The following is a 20,315-nucleotide window of genomic DNA, read 5'->3' as shown; positions in this document are numbered from 1 at the left end:
CCTGTCTCGTGTTTGTTTAGTTTTTTTCCCGGTTTTGACTTTTTCTGCCCGCCCTAACCCTGAGCCTGCCTGCCGTCCTGTACCGTTGCCCAACTACTCTGGATTATCGACACCTGCCTGCCCCTGTTGCTGTAATAAACATTGTTAGTTCAACACAGTAGGAATTTGGGTCTTACCTGAAAAGTGATAGAACCCTTTACTAAAAAAGGTTATATATACAGTATCAGTCAAAAGTTTTAGAACATCTACTCAATACTATTATGTGTGCAAAGCCATCATCAAGGAAATGAGTGGCTATTTGGACAAATCTCAAATCTCAAATATATTTTCATTTGTTTAACACTTTTTTTGGTTACTACATGACTCCATATGTGTCATTTCATAATGTTGATGTCTTCACTATTATTCTACAATGTAGAAAATAGTTTTTTTAAAACAACCTTTGACTGGTAGTGTATATAGCCACCTTTTAAATCAAATCAAAATCAAATCAAATGTATTTATATAGCCCTTCGTACATCAGCTGATATCTCAAAGTGCTGTACAGAAACCCAGCCTAAAACCCCAAACAGCAAGCAATGCAGGTGTAGAAGCACGGTGGCTAGGAAAAACTCCCTAGAAAGGCCAAAACCTAGGAAGAAACCTAGAGAGGAACTAGGCTAGGTGGGGTGGCCAGTCCTCTTCTGGCTGTCCCGGGTGGAGATTATAACAGAACATGGCCAAGATGTTCAAATGTTCATAAATGACCAGCATGGTCCAATAATAGTAAGGCAGAACAGTTGATAGGTGGATTTAACGGAACCTGTAAGGGCCTAAATGCCATATGGGGAAAAAGACTTGGAGGTAACATTTGGAGAGAAGGAATGGAATAGAATAGTACCACAGATGCTCCTCCCTATGAGAGATGCCCGGTCCAAGATGATTACATTTAAAGTGTAGTAGAGATGCTGCTCCCTGTGAGAGATGCCCGGTCCAAGATGATTACATTTAAAGTGTAGTAGAGATGCTCCTCCCTGTGAGAGATGCCCGGTCCAAGATGATTACATTTAAAGTGTAGTAGAGATGCTCCTCCCTATGAGAGATGATTACATTTTAAAAAGTGTTCAATGGGATTATTTGGACTCCTCTGAGGTTGAACAGAATGGGTTTGATAGAATCCAGTCTATTTTGGAGATGTCAGTCAAGTACAGGTGACATAATCCGTATGTTCTCTGACTGTCCAGGCTTGGATATCTTCTGGCAGAATGTAATGGAAAAGATTTGAGGATATTCTGGGTTACCACAATACCTGCAAATCCTGCTTTGCTATTGCTGAATATCACTGAGGATTTTGATAGACTGAGAAGCTCATGTTTCAAACTGGCTACAAGTAGCTCTAGCCAGAGCCAGTCATATTGAGATACTGTAGGGAGAAACCCAGCCAAAAGAGTCATATTCAGACACTGGAGGGAGAAACCCAGCCAAAAGAGTCATATTGAGACACTGGAGGGAGAAACCCAGCCAAAAGAGTCATATTGGGACACTGGAGGGAGAAACCCAGCCAAAAGAGTCATATTGAGACACTGGAGGGAGAAACCCAGCCAAAAGTGTCATATTGAGACACTGGAGGGAGAAACCCAGCCAAAAGAGTCATATTGAGACACTGGAGGGAGAAACCCAGCCAAAAGTGTCATATTGAGACACTGGAGGGAGAAACCCAGCCAAAAGAGTCATATTGAGACACTGGAGGGAGAAACCCAGCCAAAAGTGTCATATTGAGATACTGGAGGGAGAAACCCAGCCAAAAGAGTCATATTGAGACACTGGAGGGAGAAACCCAGCCAAAAGTGTCATATTGAGATACTGGAGGGGGGAGGACAGCCAAAAGTGTCATATTGAGACACTGGAGGGAGAAACCCAGCCAAAAGAGTCATATTGAGATACTGGAGGGAGAAACCCAGCCAAAAGTCATATTGAGATACTGGAGGGGGGAGGACAGCCAAACGTGTCATATTGAGATACTGGAAGGGGGAGGACAGCCAAAAGTGTCATATTGAGATACTGGAGGGGGAGGACAGCCAAAAGTGTCATATTGAGATACTGGAGGGGAGGACAGACAAAAGTGTCATATTGAGATACTGGAGGGGGAGGACAGACAAAAGTGTCATATTGAGATACTGGAGGGGGAGGACAGACAAAAGTGTCATATTGAGATACTGGAGGGGGGAGGACAGACAAAAGTGTCATATTGAGATACTGGAGGGGGGAGGACAGCCAAACGTGTCATATTGAGATACTGGAGGGGGGAGGACAGCCAAAAGTGTCATATTGAGACACATTTTGTTGTGTTACAGCCTGCATTTAAAATATATTCAATATGTTGATATGTTGTGTCACTGATCTACAGACAATACCCCATAATGTCAAAGTAGAATCATGTTTATAGAAATGTTTACAAATTAATTTAAAAAAATGATAAGCTGAAATATTTTGAGTCGATAAGTATTCCAAGCTCTTAGAGACTTACCCAGAAAGACTCACAGCTGTAATCGCTGCCAAAGAGGATACTAACACGTATTGACTCAGGGGTGTGAATACTTATGTAAATGACATATTTCTGTACTTAATTTTCAACAAGTTTACATTTCTAAAAACATGTTTTCACTTTGTCATTATTGGGTATTGTGATGTAATTATGGGGTATTGTGATGTAATTATGGGGTATTGTGACGTCAGTATTTGGTATTGTGATGTAATTATGGGGTATTGTGATGTCATTATTGGGAATTGTGATGTCATTATGGGGTATTGTGACGTCATTATTGGGTATTGCGTGTAGATTGATGAGGGGAAAAAATATATTTAATCCATTTTGAATTCAGGCAATAACACAACAAAATGTGGAATAAGTGAAGGGGTGTGAAGGTTGAATAGCAGGAACCCGGTTACCAAGATATACTGGGATTTACCACCCCGAAATCACTCCCCTTTCCCGGAATAAATAACTGTGAGAAACCGGTAAATTATAATACATTATTTATATGAACAGCATGGCTTAAAATAGAACTGTTCAATTATATGAGATGTCTAAATCTCTACGGCCTCTTCATGATGAATCATCAACGTTCAGACGGCCCATCTCGGGGTGGGGACAGACGGCCCATCTCAGGGTGGGGACCGACGGCCCCTCTCTGGGTGGGGACCGACGGCGCATCTCGGGGTGGGGACAGACGGCCCATCTCGGGGTGGGGACCGACGGCCCATCTCGGGGTGGGGACCGACGGCCCATCTCGCGGTGGGGACAGACGGCCCATCTCGGGGTGGGGACAGACGGCCCATCTCGGGGTGGGGACCGACGGCCCATCTCGGGGTGGGGACCGACGGCCCATCTCGGGGTGGGGACAGACAGCCCATCTCGGGGTGGGGACAGACGGCCCATCTCGGGGTGGGGACAGACGGCCCATCTCGGGGTGGGGACAGACGGCCATCTCTATATACAAAAATATCTATGCCTGTTTACTAGCCACGTTGCATAACCCATTTTCCTGCCCCCTTGGCATTACGTCTATGGGCTAAGATGGCTACCAGCTAGCCAATATGGCCGACCAGTGATGTCATCACGTCACGGGTTACTTCCTGTTATGGTCATGTGCCCCATTCAACATGGCAGACCCTCAGGCCATATCATTGTTTACATACTGGTATTGCTATCCATAGCATGCTAACCCACTAGCCGCTAACCATCGCCATGCCATACCAGAACCATTTGTTATGCAGGTGAATGAGGACCCAAAAGCGACTTGGCGAAAACAGAGTCTTTAATCCAGTAAAGTAAAAATACAATCATAAAGCACAATTTCCACTCGTAATGACGAGAACAGACTGGAGACTCGATCTTGAACTGCAGGTTGCCTCGGGAAGGCACTTGAACGTAGCAGACTCAGACACCTGCTCACCACGCAGCATCTGAGGGAAACACGACACGACAGGGCGATACACAGACACAGCACGGTGAACAATAGACAAGGATCCGACCGGGCAGAAACGGAAAACAAGGGGAGAAATAGGGACTCTAATCAGGGGGAAAGATAGGGAACAGGTGTGGGAAGACTAAATGATTGATTAGGGGAATAGGAACAGCTGGGAGCAGGAACGGAGCGATAGAGAGAAGAGAGAGAGGGAGGAAGAGAGAAAGAGGGGAACGAACCTAAAAAGACCAGCAGGGGGAAAACGAACAGAGGGAAAAGCAAAATGACAAGACAAAATAAGACAAAACATGACACCATTGGCCTACTAGCCTAGCCTGCTAGCCTCCCTTGTATATACTGTCTGCTACTATTAGCCCATGGCCTAGTTTAGCATGCTAGTCCACTGTTGTGTTTATACAGTTCTATGCGTGCTATATTAGCCCACCGCTACTAGCATTCATATGTGTTTATAGTGTGTTATTGTCTACTGCTAGCCTACTAGCGGCTAGCCTATCCATTACCTTAGCTACTGCATACTATTTTCCATTGGATGCTATGTTTACCCTGTTAGCATACCACTTACACTGTAGTAGCTATTTACTCTGTATTTAACATCAGTGTTATTGTATAGCTAATACATAGCATTTAGTCATACGTTATTACCCTGGTGTAATATACTGTATATCTTCTGGTCCATTACAGAAACCACTTTCACCTATTGTATTCCTCTTCTTGTTTGCCGTGTGTGTATGTGTCAAATCAAATCAAATCAAATCAAATTTTATTTGTCACATACACATGGTTAGCAGATGTTAATGCGAGTGTAGCGAAATGCTTGTGCTTCTAGTTCCGACAATGCAGTGATAACCAACAAGTAATCTAACTAACAATTCCAAAACTACTGTCTTATACACAGTGTAAGGGGATAAGGAACATGTACATAAGGATATATGAATGAGTGATGGTACAGAGCAGCATACAGTAGATGGTATCGAGTACAGTATATACATATGAGATGAGTGTGTAGACAAAGTAAACAAAGTGGCATAGTTAAAGTGGCTAGTGATACATGTGTTACAAAGGATGCAGTCGATGTTGTAGAGTACAGTATATACATATGCATATGAGATTAATAATGTAGGGTAAGTAACATTATATAAGGTAGCATTGTTTAAAGTGGCTAGTGATATATTTACATCATTTCCCATCAATTCCCATTATTAAAATGGCTGGAGTTGGGTCAGTGTCAATGACAGTGTGTTGGCAGCAGCCACTCAGTGTTAGTGGTGGCTGTTTAACAGTCTGATGGCCTTGAGATAGAAGCTGTTTTTCAGTCTCTCGGTCCCAGCTTTGATGCACCTGTACTGACCTCGCCTTCTGGATGATAGCGGGGTGAACAGGCAGTGGTTCGGGTGGTTGATGTCCTTGATGATCTTTATGGCCTTCCTGTAACAACAGGTGGTGTAGGTGTCCTGGAGGGCAGGTAGTTTGCCCCCTGTGATGCGTTGTGCAGTCCTCACTACCCTCTGGAGAGCCTTACGGTTGAGGGCGGAGCAGTTGCCGTACCAGGCGGTGATACAGCCCGCCAGGATGCTCTCGATTGTGCATCTGTAGAAGTTTGTGAGTGCTTTTGGTGACAAGCCGAACTTCTTCAGCCTCCTGAGGTTGAATAGGCGCTGCTGCGCCTTCTTCACGACGCTGTCAGTGTGAGTGGACCAATTCAGTTTGTCTGTGATGTGTATGCCGAGGAACTTAAAACTAGCTACCCTCTCCACTACTGTTCCATCGATGTGGATAGGGGGGTGTTCCCTCTGCTGTTTCCTGAAGTCCACAATCATCTCCTTAGTTTTGTTGACGTTGAGTGTGAGGTTATTTTCCTGACACCACACTCCAAGGGCCCTCACCTCCTCCCTGTAGGCCGTCTCGTCGTTGTTGGTAATCAAGCCTACCACTGTTGTGTCGTCCGCAAACTTGATGATTGAGTTGGAGGCGTGCGTGGCCACGCAGTCGTGGGTGAACAGGGAGTACAGGAGAGGGCTCAGAACGCACCCTTGTGGGGCCCCGTGTTGAGGATCAGCGGGGAGGAGATGTTGTTGCCTACCCTCACCACCTGGGGGCGGCCCGTCAGGAAGTCCAGTACCCAGTTGCACAGGGGCGGGGTCGAGACCCAGGGTCTCGAGCTTGATGACGAGCTTGGAGGGTACTATGGTGTTGAATGCCGAGCTGTAGTCGATGAACAGCATTCTCACATAGGTATTCCTCTTGTCCAGGTGGGTTAGGGCAGTGTGCAGTGTGGTTGAGATTGCATCGTCTGTGGACCTATTTGGGCAGTAAGCAAATTGGAGTGGGTCTAGGGTGTCAGGTAGGGTGGAGGTGATATGGTCCTTGACTAGTCTCTCAAAGCACTTCATGATGACGGAAGTGAGTGCTACGGGGCGGTAGTCGTTTAGCTCAGTTACCTTAGCTTTCTTGGGAACAGGAACAATGGTGGCCCTCTTGAAGCATGTGGGAACAGCAGACTGGTATAGGGATTGATTGAATATGTCCGTAAACACACCGGCCAGCTGGTCTGCGCATGCTCTGAGGGCGCGGCTGGGGATGCCGTCTGGGCCTGCAGCCTTGCGAGGGTTAACACGTTTAAATGTCTTACTCACCTCGGCTGCAGTGAAGGAGAGACCGCATGTTTCCGTTGCAGGCCGTGTCAGTGGCACTGTATTGTCCTCAAAGCGGGCAAAAAAGTTATTTAGTCTGCCTGGGAGCAAGACATCCTGGTCCGTGACTGGGCTGGATTTCATCTTGTAGTCCGTGATTGACTGTAGACCCTGCCACATGCCTCTTGTGTCTGAGCCATTGAATTGAGATTCCACTTTGTCTCTGTACTGACGCTTAGCTTGTTTAATAGCCTTACGGAGGGAATAGCTGCACTGTTTGTATTCAGTCATGTTGCCAGACACCTTGCCCTGATTAAAAGCAGTGGTTCGCGCTTTCAGTTTCACGCGAATGCTGCCATCAATCCACGGTTTCTGGTTAGGGAATGTTTTTATCGTTGCTATGGGAACGACATCTTCGACGCACGTTCTAATGAACTCGCACACCGAATCAGCGTATTCGTCAATATTCCCATCTGACGCAATACGAAACATGTCCCAGTCCACGTGATGGAAGCAGTCTTGGAGTGTAGAGTCAGCTTGGTCTGACCAGCGTTGGACAGACCTCAGCGTGGGAGCCTCTTGTTTTAATTTCTGCCTGTAGGCAGGGATCAGCAAAATGGAGTCGTGGTCAGCTTTCCCGAAAGGGGGGGCGGGGCAGGGCCTTATATGCGTCGCGGAAGTTGGAGTAACAATGATCCAAGGTTTTACCACCCCTGGTTGCGCAATCGATATGCTGATAAAATTTAGGGAGTCTTGTTTTCAGATTGGCTTTGTTAAAATCCCCAGCTACAATGAATGCAGCCTCCGGATGAATGTTTTCCAGTTTGCAAAGAGTTAAATAAAGTTCGTTCAGAGCCATCGATGTGTCTGCTTGGGGGGGGGATATATACGGCTGTGATTATAATCGAAGAGAATTCTCTTGGAAGATAATGCGGTCTACATTTGATTGTGAGGAATTCTAAATCAGGTGAACAGAAGGATCTGAGTTCCTGTATGTTTCCTTCATCACACCATGTCCCGTTAGTCATGAGGCATACGCCCCCGCCACTCTTCTTACCAGAGAGATGTTTGTTTCTGTCGGCGCGATGCGTGGAGAAACCCGTTGGCTGCACCGCCCTGGATAGCGTTTTCCCAGTAAGCCATGTCTCCGTAAAGCAAAGAACGTTGCAGTCTCTGATGTCCCTCTGGAATGCCACCCTTGCTCGGATTTCATCAACCTTGTTGTCGAGAGACTGGACATTGGCAAGAAGAATACTGGGAAGTGGTGCGCGATGTGCCCTTTTTCGGAGTCTGACCAGAACACCGCCGCGTTTCCCTCTTTTTCGGAGTCGTTTCCTTGGGTCGCTGCATGCGATCCATTCCGTTGTCCTGTTTGTAAGGCAGAACACAGGATCCGCGTCGCGGAAAACATATTCTTGGTCGTACTGATGGTGAGTTGACGCTGATCTTATATTCAGTAGTTCTTCTCGACTGTATGTAATGAAACCTAAGATGACCTGGGGTACTAATGTAAGAAATAACACGTAAAAAAAACAAAAAACTGCATAGTTTCCTAGGAACGCGAAGCGAGGCGGCCATCTCAGTCGGCGCCGGAAGTTGGGTTGTGACGGTGTGTGTGTGTGTGCCTGTCTGTTTACTGTGTGTGTGTGTGTGTGTGTGTGTGTGCCTGTCTGTTTGCTGTCTGTTTGCTGTGTGTGTGTATGTGTGTGTGTGTGTGTGTGTGCCTGTCTGTTTACTGTGTGTGTGTGTGTGTGTGTGTGTGTGTGTGTGTGTGTGTGTGTGTGTGTGTGTGTGTGTGTGTGTGTGTGTGTGTGTGTGTGTGTGTGTGTGTGTGTGTGTGTGTGTGTGTGTGTGTGTGTGTGTGTGTGTGTGTGTGTGTGTGTGCCTGTTTTTTATTTATTTTATTTATTTCACCTTTATTTAACCAGGTAGGCTAGTTGAGAACAAGTTCTAATTTGCAACTGCGACCTGGCCAAGATAAAGCATAGCAGTGTGAACAGACAACACAGAGTTACACATGGAGTAAACAATTAACAAGTCAATAACACAGTAGAAAAAATGGGCAGTCTATATACAATGTCTATATACAATGTGTGCAAAAGGTATGAGGAGGTAGGCGAATAATACAATTTTGCAGATTAACACTGGAGTGATAAATGATCAGATGGTCATGTACAGGTAGAGATATTGGTGTGCAAAAGAGCAGAAAAGTAAATAAATAAAAACAGTATAAAAACAGTATGGGAATGAGGTAGGTGAAAATGGGTGGGCTATTTTCCTATAGACTATGTACAGCTGCAGCGATCGGTTAGCTGCTCGGATAGCTGATGTTTGAAGTTGGTGAGGGAGATAAAAGTCTCCAACTTCAGCGATTTTTGCAATTCGTTCCAGTCACAGGCAGCAGAGTACTGGAACGAAAGGCGGCCAAATGAGGTGTTGGCTTTAGGGATGATCAGTGAGATACACCTGCTGGAGCGCGTGCTACGGATGGGTGTTGCCATCGTGACCAGTGAACTGAGATAAGGCGGAGCTTTACCTAGCATGGACTTGTAGATGACCTGGAGCCAGTGGGTCTGGTGACGAATATGTAGCGAGGGCCAGCCGACTAGAGCATACAAGTCGCAGTAGTGGGTGGTATAAGGTGCTTTAGTGACAAAACGGATGGCACTGTGATAAACTGCATCCAGTTTGCTGAGTAGAGTGTTGGAAGCAATTTTGTAGATGACATCGCCGAAGTCGAGGATCGGTAGGATAGTCAGTTTTACTAGGGTAAGTTTGGCGGCGTGAGTGAAGGAGGCTTTGTTGCGGAATAGAAAGCCGACTCTTGATTTGATTTTCGATTGGAGATGTTTGATATGAGTCTGGAAGGAGAGTTTACAGTCTAGCCAGACACCTAGGTACTTATAGATGTCCACATATTCAAGGTTGGAACCATCCAGGGTGGTGATGCTGGTCAGGCGTGCGGGAGCAGGCTGCGAATGGTTGAAAAGCATGCATTTGGTTTTACTAGCGTTTAAGATCAGTTGGAGGCCACGGAAGGAGTGTTGTATGGCATTGAAGCTCGTTTGGAGGTTAGATTGTTATGCAGGTGAATGAGGACCCAAAAGCGACTTGGCGAAAACAGAGTCTTTAATCCAGTAAAGTAAAAATACAATCATAAAGCACAATTCCACTCGTAATGACAAGAACAGACTGGAGACTCGATCTTGAACTGCAGGTTGCCTCGGGAAGGCACTTGAACGTAGCAGACTCAGACACCTGCTCACCACGCAGCATCTGAGGGAAACACGACACGACAGGGCGATACACAGACACAGCACGGTGAACAATAGACAAGGATCCGACAGGACAGAAACGGAAGACAAGGGGAGAAATAGGGACTCTAATCAGAGGGCAAGATACGGAACAGGTGTGGGAAGACTAAATGATTGATTAGGGGAATAGGAACAGCTGGGAGCAGGAACGGAGCGATAGAGAGAAGAGAGAGAGGGAGGAAGGGAGAAAGAGGGGAACGAACCTAAAAAGACCAGCAGGGGGAAAACGAACAGAGGGAAAAGCAAAATGACAAGACAAAATAAGACAAAACATGACAGTACCCCCCCACTCACCGAGCGCCTCCTGGCGCTCTCGAGGAGGAACACTGGCGGCAACGGAGGAAATCATAGATCACAAACGGTCCAGCACGTCCCGAGAAAGAACCCAACTCCTCTCCTCAGGACCGTAACGAAAAACGATAAAAAGGGAAACTAGGGTACTACTCAAAAAAAAAAAAAAAAAAAATGAGACACGGGTAGAGAACTGAAAGCTTTAGAGCAAACAGGACCAAACAGGCCAGGAGAGTAACAACTAGGGACAGACTGAGACACAGCAAGGGCAGGAACAAGAACAGGAGAGATGCGATGGCAGGGAACAGACTGAGACCCAGCAAGACCAGGAGCAGAAGCAGAAAAAAATTACCAGACTTCTTCTGCGCGCAGTCTGAACACGCAGCCACGAAACGGCGCGTGTCACGCTCCTGAGTAGGCCACCAAAACCGCTGGCGAATAGAAGCAAGCGTACCCCGAACGCCGGGATGGCCAGCTAACTTGGCAGAGTGAGCCCACTGAAGAACAGCCAGACGAGTAGAAACAGGAACGAAAAGAAGGTTACTAGGACAAGCGCGGCGACGCAGTGTGCGTGAGTGCTTGCTTAACCTGTCTCTCAATTCTCCAGACAGTCAACCCGACAACACGCCCAACAGGAAGGATCCCTCGGGATCGGTAGAAGCCACAGAAGAACTAAAGAGACGGGATAAAGCATGAGGCTTGGTGTTCTTAGTACCCGGGCAATAAGAAATAACGAACTCGAAACGAGCGAAAAACAACGCCCAACGAGCATGACGCGCATTCAGTCGTTTGGCATAACGGATGTACTCAAAATTCTTTTGGTCAGTCCAAACGACAAAAGGAACGGTCGCCCCCTCCAACCACTGTCGCCATTTGCCTAGGGCTAAACGGATGGCGAGCAGTTCGCGGTTAGCCACATCATAGTTACGTTCCGACGGTGACAGGCGATGAGAAAAATACGCACAAGGGTGGACCCCATCGTCAGTATCGGAGCGCTGGGACAGAATGGCTCCCACGCCCACCCCGACGCGTCAACCTCAACAATAAACGGTTTAGTGACGTCAGGTGCAACAAGGATAGGAGCGGATGCAAAACGCTTCTTGAAGAGAACAGGACAACAATCATACGACCGGTGAGGAGGAAGGGAGTTGGTTCTGGACCGACTGAAGACCGTGCGCAGACCATGATACTCCTCCGGCACTCCTGTCAAATCACCAGGTTCCTCCTGAGAAGAGGGGACAGAACAAACAGGAGAAATAGCAGACATTAAACACTTCACATGACAAGAAACGTTCCAGGAAAGGATAGAATTACTAGACCAATCAAAAGAAGGATTATGACACACTAGCCAGGGATGACCCAAAACAACAGGTGTAAAAGGTGAACAAAAAATCAAAAAGAAATGGTCTCACTATGGTTACCAGATACAGTGAGGGTTAAAGGTAGTGTTTCATATAATATACTGGGGAGAGGACTACCATCCAAGGCAAACATGACCGTGGGCTCCCTAACTGTCTAAGAGGAATGTCATGTTCCCGCGCCCAGGCTTCGTCCATAAAACAGCCCTCTGCCCCAGAGTCTATTAATGCACTGCAGGAAGCTGCCGATCCGGTCCAGCGTAGATGGACCGGTAAGGTAGTACATGTACTTGACGGAGAGGACCGTCTAGTAGCGCTTATCAGTCGCCCTCCGCTTACTGATGAGCTCTGGCCTTTAACTGGACATGAAATGACAAAATGACCAGCGGAACCGCAATAGAGACAGAGGCGGTTGGTGATTCTCCGTTCCCTCTCCTTAGTCGAGATGCGAATACCCCCAGCTGCATGGGCTCAACACCTGAGTCAGTGGGGAAAGACGGTAGTGTCGGAGAGAGGGGAGACACAGTTAACGCGAGCTCTCTTCTATGAGCTCGGTGACGAAGATCTACCCGTCGTTCAATGCGAATAGCGAGTTCAATCAAAGAATCCACGCTGGATGGAACCTCCCGAGAGAGAATCTCATCCTTAACCTTAGCGTGGAGTCCCTCCAGAAAACGAGCGAGCAACGCCTGCTCGTTCCAGTTACTGGAGGCAGCAAGAGTGCGAAACTCTATAGAGTAATCCGTTATGGATCGATTACCTTGACATAGGGAAGACAGGGACCAGGAAGCTTCTTTCCCAAAAACTGAGCGATCAAAAACCCTTATCATCTCCTCTTTAAAGTTCAGATAATTGTTAGTACACTCAGCGCTTGCCTCCCAGATAGCTGTGCCCCACTGCCGAGCCCGACCAGTAAGGAGTGATATGACGTAGGCAATCCGAGCTCTCTCTCTTGAGTATGTGTTGGGTTGGAGAGAGAACACTATATCACACTGGGTGAGAAAGGAGCGGCACTCAGTGGGCTGCCCAGAATAACATGGTGGGTTATTAACCCTAGGTTCCGGAGGCTCGGAAGAACCGGAAGTAGCTGGTGACACGAGACGAAGACTCTGATACTGTCCTGAGAGGTCGGAGACCTGAGCGGCCAGGGTTTCAACGGCATGCCGAGCAGCAGACAATTCCTGCTCGTGTCTGCCGAGCATCGCTCCCTGGAACTCGAGAGTAGAGTAGAGAGAATCCATAGTCGCTGGGTCCATTCTTGGTCGGATCCTTCTGTTATGCAGGTGAATGAGGACCCAAAAGCGACTTGGCGAAAACAGAGTCTTTAATCCAGTAAAGTAAAAATACAATCATAAAGCACAATTCCACTCGTAATGACAAGAACAGACTGGAGACTCGATCTTGAACTGCAGGTTGCCTCGGGAAGGCACTTGAACGTAGCAGACTCAGACACCTGCTCACCACGCAGCATCTGAGGGAAACACGACACGACAGGGCGATACACAGACACAGCACGGTGAACAATAGACAAGGATCCGACAGGACAGAAACGGAAGACAAGGGGAGAGATAGGGACTCTAATCAGAGGGCAAGATACGGAACAGGTGTGGGAAGACTAAATGATTGATTAGGGGAATAGGAACAGCTGGGAGCAGGAACAGAGCGATAGAGAGAAGAGAGAGAGGGAGGAAGAGAGAAAGAGGGGAACGAACCTAAAAAGACCAGCAGGGGGAAAACGAACAGAGGGAAAAGCAAAATGACAAGACAAAATAAGACAAAACATGACATAGATAGCACAGTGTCCAAGGACGGGCCGGAAGTATATAGAATGGTGTTGTCTGCGAAGAGGTGGATCAGGGAATCGCCCGCAGCAAGAGCAACATCATTGATATATACAGAAAAAAGAGTCGGCCCGAGAATTGAACCCTGTGGCACCCCCATAGAGACTGCCAGAGGTCCGTACAACAGGCCCTCCGATTTGACACACTGAACTCTGTCTGCAAAGTAATTGGTGAACCAGGCAAGGCAGTCATCCGAAAAACCGAGGCTACTGAGTCTGCCGATAAGAATATGGTGATTGACCGAGTCGAAAGCCTTGGCAAGGTCGATGAAGACGGCTGCACAGTACTGTCTTTTATCGATGGCGGTTATGTGTGCCTGTCTGTTTGCTGTGTGTGTGTATGTGTGTGTGCGTATGTGTGTGTGTGCCTGTCTGTTCTGTATGGTAATAAAGTTTGAGTTGTATCCCTGTTTCCTGCTGGTCATTATCAGTCCTCTTTGCCGGCGACTCTGGGACAGTTGGACCTAACACTCTAAACCAGAACATCTATCGGATACTACCACAAGGTGGCGCTATTTTTCAGACAATCTGTTTTTATCTTTTTAGGAATGTTATTCAATGCATTTCTATGGGCTATAGCAGTAAAGTCAATATTTTGATCAAATAACCTACAGGGGTCCTAAAATTGAAAATCAAATAGCTAAATGATCCATGGTATGACCATGACTTAAAACAATTCCCTATGTTATCTTAATAGAACCACCGTAGTCTCTACTGTCGCTGTCTGTAATGGGACATTGGGTTATCGTAGTCTCTACTGTCGCTGTCTGTAATGGGACATTGGGTTATCGTAGTCTCTACTGTCGGTGTCTGTAACGGGACATTGGGTTACCATAGTCTCTCCTCTCATTGTCTTTCACGGGACATTGGGACACCATAGTCTCTCCTCTCATTGTCTTTAATGGGACATTGGGACACCATAGAGTCTTTGAAGGAGCTACTTCTCTCTGATCTACTACATATAGCATTGTCTGACAGGACAGAGGCAGGGGATCAGGTGTCTAGGCCTGTTACATTTTTTGTTACGCCCCTTTCTACGCTTTGATGTTGTAATTCCTCCGGACTGCTATCCGTGCTATCCGTGCATGTCTGTGTGTCTGTGTGTCTGTGTATTCTACTCTTGGACATGTAGAGTGTACGGAAGGTGACCATCCTGCAACACAGAGACTAGCAGCAGAGAAACTGCAAAGGAAGAGGAAAAAAAACGTTTTAGTGTAAAGTCAGGAATGTTACCTACCCGCTGCTTGGAGGCCTGCCTCAGGCCTAGATGGGGCCGACTCCGAGACTGTGGGGGACGAGAGAGAAGACGGGGAGGGAAATTGAAAAGTTTCGTCACAAAACGCTATATATCCATTTTCAGAAATGTTTGTAAATTTGCTTTTATTGTTCAAAGAACTTATGAAAGAGATTTTGTATATTTTTTTCCACGAACTAATCATTGCATGGGGTTGTTCAATGTGTTTAATGTATATGTGTTTGTTTAAAATCACTTGATGTTTGATGGAGTCGAGCAACCATGTTTTTTCCTAAATGCTACACTAAAAGTATGTGGACACCCCTTCAAATGTGTGGATTTGGCTATTTCAGACACACCCGTTGCTGACAGGTGTATAAAATCGAGCACACAGCCATGCAATCTCCATAGACAAACATTGGCAGTAGAACGGCCCGTGCTGAAGAGCTAAGTGACTTTCAACGTGGCACCCTCATAGGATCCCACCTTTCAGTTTGTCATATTTCTGCCCTGCTAGAGCTGCCCTGGTCAAATGTAAGTGCTGCTATTGTGAAGAGGAAATGTCTAGGAGCAACAACGGCTCAGCCGTGAAGTGGTAGGCCACACAAGCTCACAGAACAGGAACGCTGAGTGCTGAAGCGCGTAAAGTCTGTCACTACCGAATTCCAAACTGCCTCTGGAAGCAACATCAGCACAATAACTGTTCGTTGGGAGATTCATGAAATGGGTTTCCATGACCGAGCAGCCACACTCAAGCCTAAGATCACCATGTGCAATGCCAAGCGTTGACTGGAGTGGTGTAAAAATCGTTGTGGAAGAACTTGACTGGTCTAGTTCGCAGTGCTAGAGGCATCACAACAGATCCGGGTTCGATCCCAGGCTGTGTAGTAGCTGGCCGTGATCGGGAGAACCATGAGGCGGCGCAAAATTGGCCCAGCCGTCGTCCGGGTTAGGGGAGGGTTCGGCTAGCTGGGATGTGCTTTTCCCATCGCGCTCTAGCGACTCCTTGTGACAGGCCGGGCGCATGCACGTTGACTTCGGTCGCCAGCTGTACGGTGTTTCTTCTGACACATTGGTGCGGCTGGCTTCCGGGGTTAAGCGAGCAGTGTGTCAGGAAGCAGGGCGGCTTGGCAGGTGTCGTGTCTCAGAGGATGCATCACCCTTGATCTTCGCCTCTCCCGAGTTCATACGGGAGTTGCAGCGATGGGACAAGACTGTAACTACCAATTGGATACCAGGAAATTGTGGAGAAAAAGGGGTAAAAAAATAAATGAAATAAATAAATACATAAATGTACAAATTATATATTGTAACATTAATATTTAAAGCTGCAATATGTAACTTTTTGGGTGACTGAACAAATTCACATAGAAATTTGAGTTATAGATCTGTCACTCTCAATGAGAGCAAGTCTAAGAAGAGGTAGATCTGTGTTATGTGTGCTAATTCTATGCTTCCAGTTTCGCTTTTGAGTGTTTTTAAAAATGGATTTGTACTCCAGCTTCAAACAGCTGAAAATAAAATATTTTTGTTTATTGAAAATATATTTCACAGTTGTACAATGATTCTATACACCAGTGGTTCCCAAACTTTCTATAGTCCCGTACCCCTTCAAACATTCAACCTCCAGCTGCGTACCCCCTCTAGCACCAGGGTCAGCACACTCTCAAATGTATTTTTTTTTGTCATCATAACTCACCATAGTTAATGAGAAGGGTGTGCTTGAAAGGATGCACATAACTCTGCAATGTTGGGTTGTGAGAGTCTGAGATGAGAGTCTGATGAGAGTCTGTCTTAAATCATTTTCCACACACAGTCTGTGCCTGTATTAAGTTTTCATGCTTAGCGAGGGCCGAGAATCAGCTCTCACATGGGTACGTGGTTGCAAAGGGCACCTGTGTCTTAACAGAGCGATTTGCCAAGGCAGGATACTCTGAGTGCAGCCCTATCCAGAAATCAGGCAGTGGCTTCTGATTAAATTACATTTTCACAGAACTGCTTGTTGCAATTTGGATGAGTTTCTCTGGTTCAGATATCGGTAAGTGGACTGGAGGCAGGGCATGAAAGGGATAACGAATCCAGTTGTTTGTGTCGTCCGTTTCGGGAAAGTACCTGCGTTATTGCGCACCCACCTCACTCGCTATATCACGTTTGAAATTGTCTGTAAGCTTGAGTTCATTTGCACGCAAATCATACATACAATGACGGAAAGACCTGTGTTGTTGTCCTTATTAATGCAGACAGAAAAGAGCTCCAACTTCTTAATCATAGCCTTAATTTTGTCCGCACGTATATTTGCGGAGAGTCCCTGTAATCCTAGATTCAGATCATTCAGGCAAGAAAAAACATCACCCAGACAGGCCAGTCGTGTGAGAAACTCATCATCATGCAAGCGGTCAGACAAATTAAAATTATGGTCAGTAAAGAAAACATTAAGCTCGTCTCTCAATTTAAAAAAACTTGTGAATACTTTGCCCCTTGATAACCAACGCACTTCTGTTGTAAAAGCGTTACATGGTCGCTGTCCATATCACTCTATAGTGCAGAAAATACATGAGAGTTCAGGGGCCTTGCTTTAATAAAGTTAACCATTTTCACTGTAGTGTCCAAAACGTCTTTCAAGCTGTCAGGAGCTGAGCCAGGCCTGTTGACTCATCCAGCTGTAACAGACATATACCAGGAGCTGTGCCAGGCCCGCCACGTCTGTTGACTCATCCAGCTGTAACGCATATAATTCACTGGCTTGTATGTGAAGCAGTAATTGTTTCAAAACCTCTCTTGCCATGTCACTGATGCGTCGTGAAACAGTGTTGTTTGATGAAGGCATTGTCTGTATTTTTTGGCCTTTTCCCCCAACATTGTCCCAACCATATCCACAGCAGCAGGGAGAATGAAGTCCTCCACAATAGTATGGGACTTGCCTGTCCTAGCCACTCGGTAGCTCACCATATAAGACACTTCTAGCCCCTTCTTATTAATGGTATCTGTTACTTTTATCACGTCTGTTGACTCATCCAGCTGTAACAGACATATACCAGGAGCTGAGCCACGTCTGTTGATCATCCAGCTGTAACAGTCTTACTACCTGAAAGTTGTCTTTTTTCTCTCACAAAGAACTCATGTGGCTTATTTTTCAAATGGTCATGTTTCGTTTCTAAATGTCTGAGTGAAGGTTTCCCGCTAGAGTGTAACGGCTAATGTGATTGGATGAGTAACGGCTAATGTGATTGGATGAGTAACGGCTAATGTGATTGGATGAGTAACGGTTAATGTGATTGGATGAGTATCTGTTACGGTTAATGTGATTGGATGACCTAACGGTTAATGTGATTGGATGAGTAACGGTTAATGTGATTGGATGAGTAACGGTTAATGTGATTGGATGAGTAACGGCTAATGTGATTGGATGAGTAACGGCTAATGTGATTGGATGAGTAACGGCTAATGTGATTGGATGAGTAACGGCTAATGTGATTGGATGAGTAACGGCTAATGTGATTGGATGAGTAATGGCTAATGTGATTGGATGAGTAACGGTTAATGTGATTGGATGAGTAACGGCTAATGTGATTGGATGAGTAATGGCTAATGTGATTGGATGAGTAACGGTTAATGTGATTGGATGAGTAACAGCTAATGTGATTGGATGAGTAACGGTTAATGTGATTGGATGAGTAACGGCTAATGTGATTGGATGAGTAACGGCTAATGTGATTGGATGAGTAACGGTTAACGTGATTGGATAAGTATCGGTTAATGTGATTGGATGAGTAACGGTTAATGTGATTGGATGAGTAACGGTTAATGTGATTGGATGAGTAACGGTTAATGTGATTGGATGAGTAACGGTTAATGTGATTGGATGAGTAACGGCTAATGTGATTGGATGAGTAACGGTTAATGTGATTGGATGAGTAACGGCTAATGTGATTGGATGAGTAACGGCTAATGTGATTGGATGAGTAACGGTTAACGTGATTGGATAAGTATTGGTTAATGTGATTGGATGAGTAACGGTTAATGTGATTGGATGAGTAACGGCTAATGTGATTGGATGAGTAACGGCTAATGTGATTGGATGAGTAACGGTTAACGTGATTGGATGAGTAACGGCTAATGTGATTGGATGAGTAACGGTTAATGTGATTGGATGAGTAACGGCTAATGTGATTGGATGAGTAACGGTTAATGTGATTGGATGAGTAACGGCTAATGTGATTGGATGAGTAACGGTTAATGTGATTGGATGAGTAACGGCTAATGTGATTGGATGAGTAACGGCTAATGTGATTGGATGAGTAACGGCTAATGTGATTGGATGAGTAACGGTTAACGTGATTGGATAAGTATCGGTTAATGTGATTGGATGAGTAACGGTTAATGTGATTGGATGAGTAACGGTTAATGTGATTGGATGAGTAATGGTTAATGTGATTGGATGAGTAACAGGTTAATGTGATTGGATGAGTAATGGTTAATGTGATTGGATGAGTAATGGTTAATGTGATTGGATGAGTAACGGTTAATGTGATTGGATGAGTAATGGTTAATGTGATTGCATGTTAATTATTTGACTAGGCTACCTGTATTTGACATTGTGTTGTCATTTCGCTGAACACTAGATGGTTTAATTTGATTTTTGGCAGAGAAACCCACCCAAATGTGTAGCCCTGTTGTAAAATATAAATGTACTGTTTGAAAATGAATATTTTTATTTATTTAAAAAACTGCGTGTACCCCAGTTTGGGAATACCTGCTCTATACTGTACTTGCTCCTTTTCACATAAAATGAAATTAAGCAAACAATTAGAATTTTAACAACCAGGAAATGGCAGAGCGATTTCTGCATTTTGCACCTTTAAATATATATATATATATTTGTAGTATTCAATACAGTAATATGAGATTTGTAAAACAATTACATTTGTCATTTTAGTCATTTAGCAGATGCTCTTCCCCAGAGCGACTCACAGTAAGTTAATTCATCTTAAGAAAGCTGAGGTGAGACAACCACACATCACAGTGAAATATACAGGACATGAACATTCCATTCCAGCTAAGTATTGGAAATATAACGTTTTGCTAAACATTTTATTCTTACACATTTTAAATCCATGAATTAAAAATCTGAAAACAGTAATAGATTAATTAAGGTACTTGTTTTTGATTAGAAAACACAAACATGACAAATTGGTGGATATAGCGTTTTGGAAATAAACATCAATTATTAACTAAACAACACACAAACAGTACTATATTAGCTAAAGGCACAGTGTAAAGGTACTGTATCCTGGCTGGTTACATGTAAAGGTACTGTGTTAAGGTACTGTATGCTGGCTGGTTACATGTAAAGGTACTGTGTAAAGGTACTGTATCCTGGCTGGTTACATGTAAAGGTACTGTGTAAAGGTACTGTGTAAAGGTATAGTGTAAAGGTATAGTGTAAAGGTACTGTGTAAAGGTACTGTGTAAAGGTACTGTGTAAAGGTACTGTGTAAAGGTACTGTATCCTGGCTGGTTACATGTAAAGGTACTGTGTAAAGGTACTGTGTAAAGGTATAGTGTAAAGGTATATTGTAAAGGTACTGTGTAAAGGTACTGTGTAATGGTACTGTATCCTGGCTGGTTACATGTAAAGGTACTGTGTAAAGGTACTGTGTAAAGGTACTGTGTAATGGTA

The sequence above is a fragment of the Oncorhynchus gorbuscha genome, linkage group LG05, assembly GCF_021184085.1.
Source record: "Oncorhynchus gorbuscha isolate QuinsamMale2020 ecotype Even-year linkage group LG05, OgorEven_v1.0, whole genome shotgun sequence".
Classification (NCBI taxonomy): domain Eukaryota; kingdom Metazoa; phylum Chordata; class Actinopteri; order Salmoniformes; family Salmonidae; genus Oncorhynchus; species Oncorhynchus gorbuscha.
The sequence above is the reverse complement of the archived record's forward strand: the minus strand, read 5'-3'. Positions refer to the sequence as shown.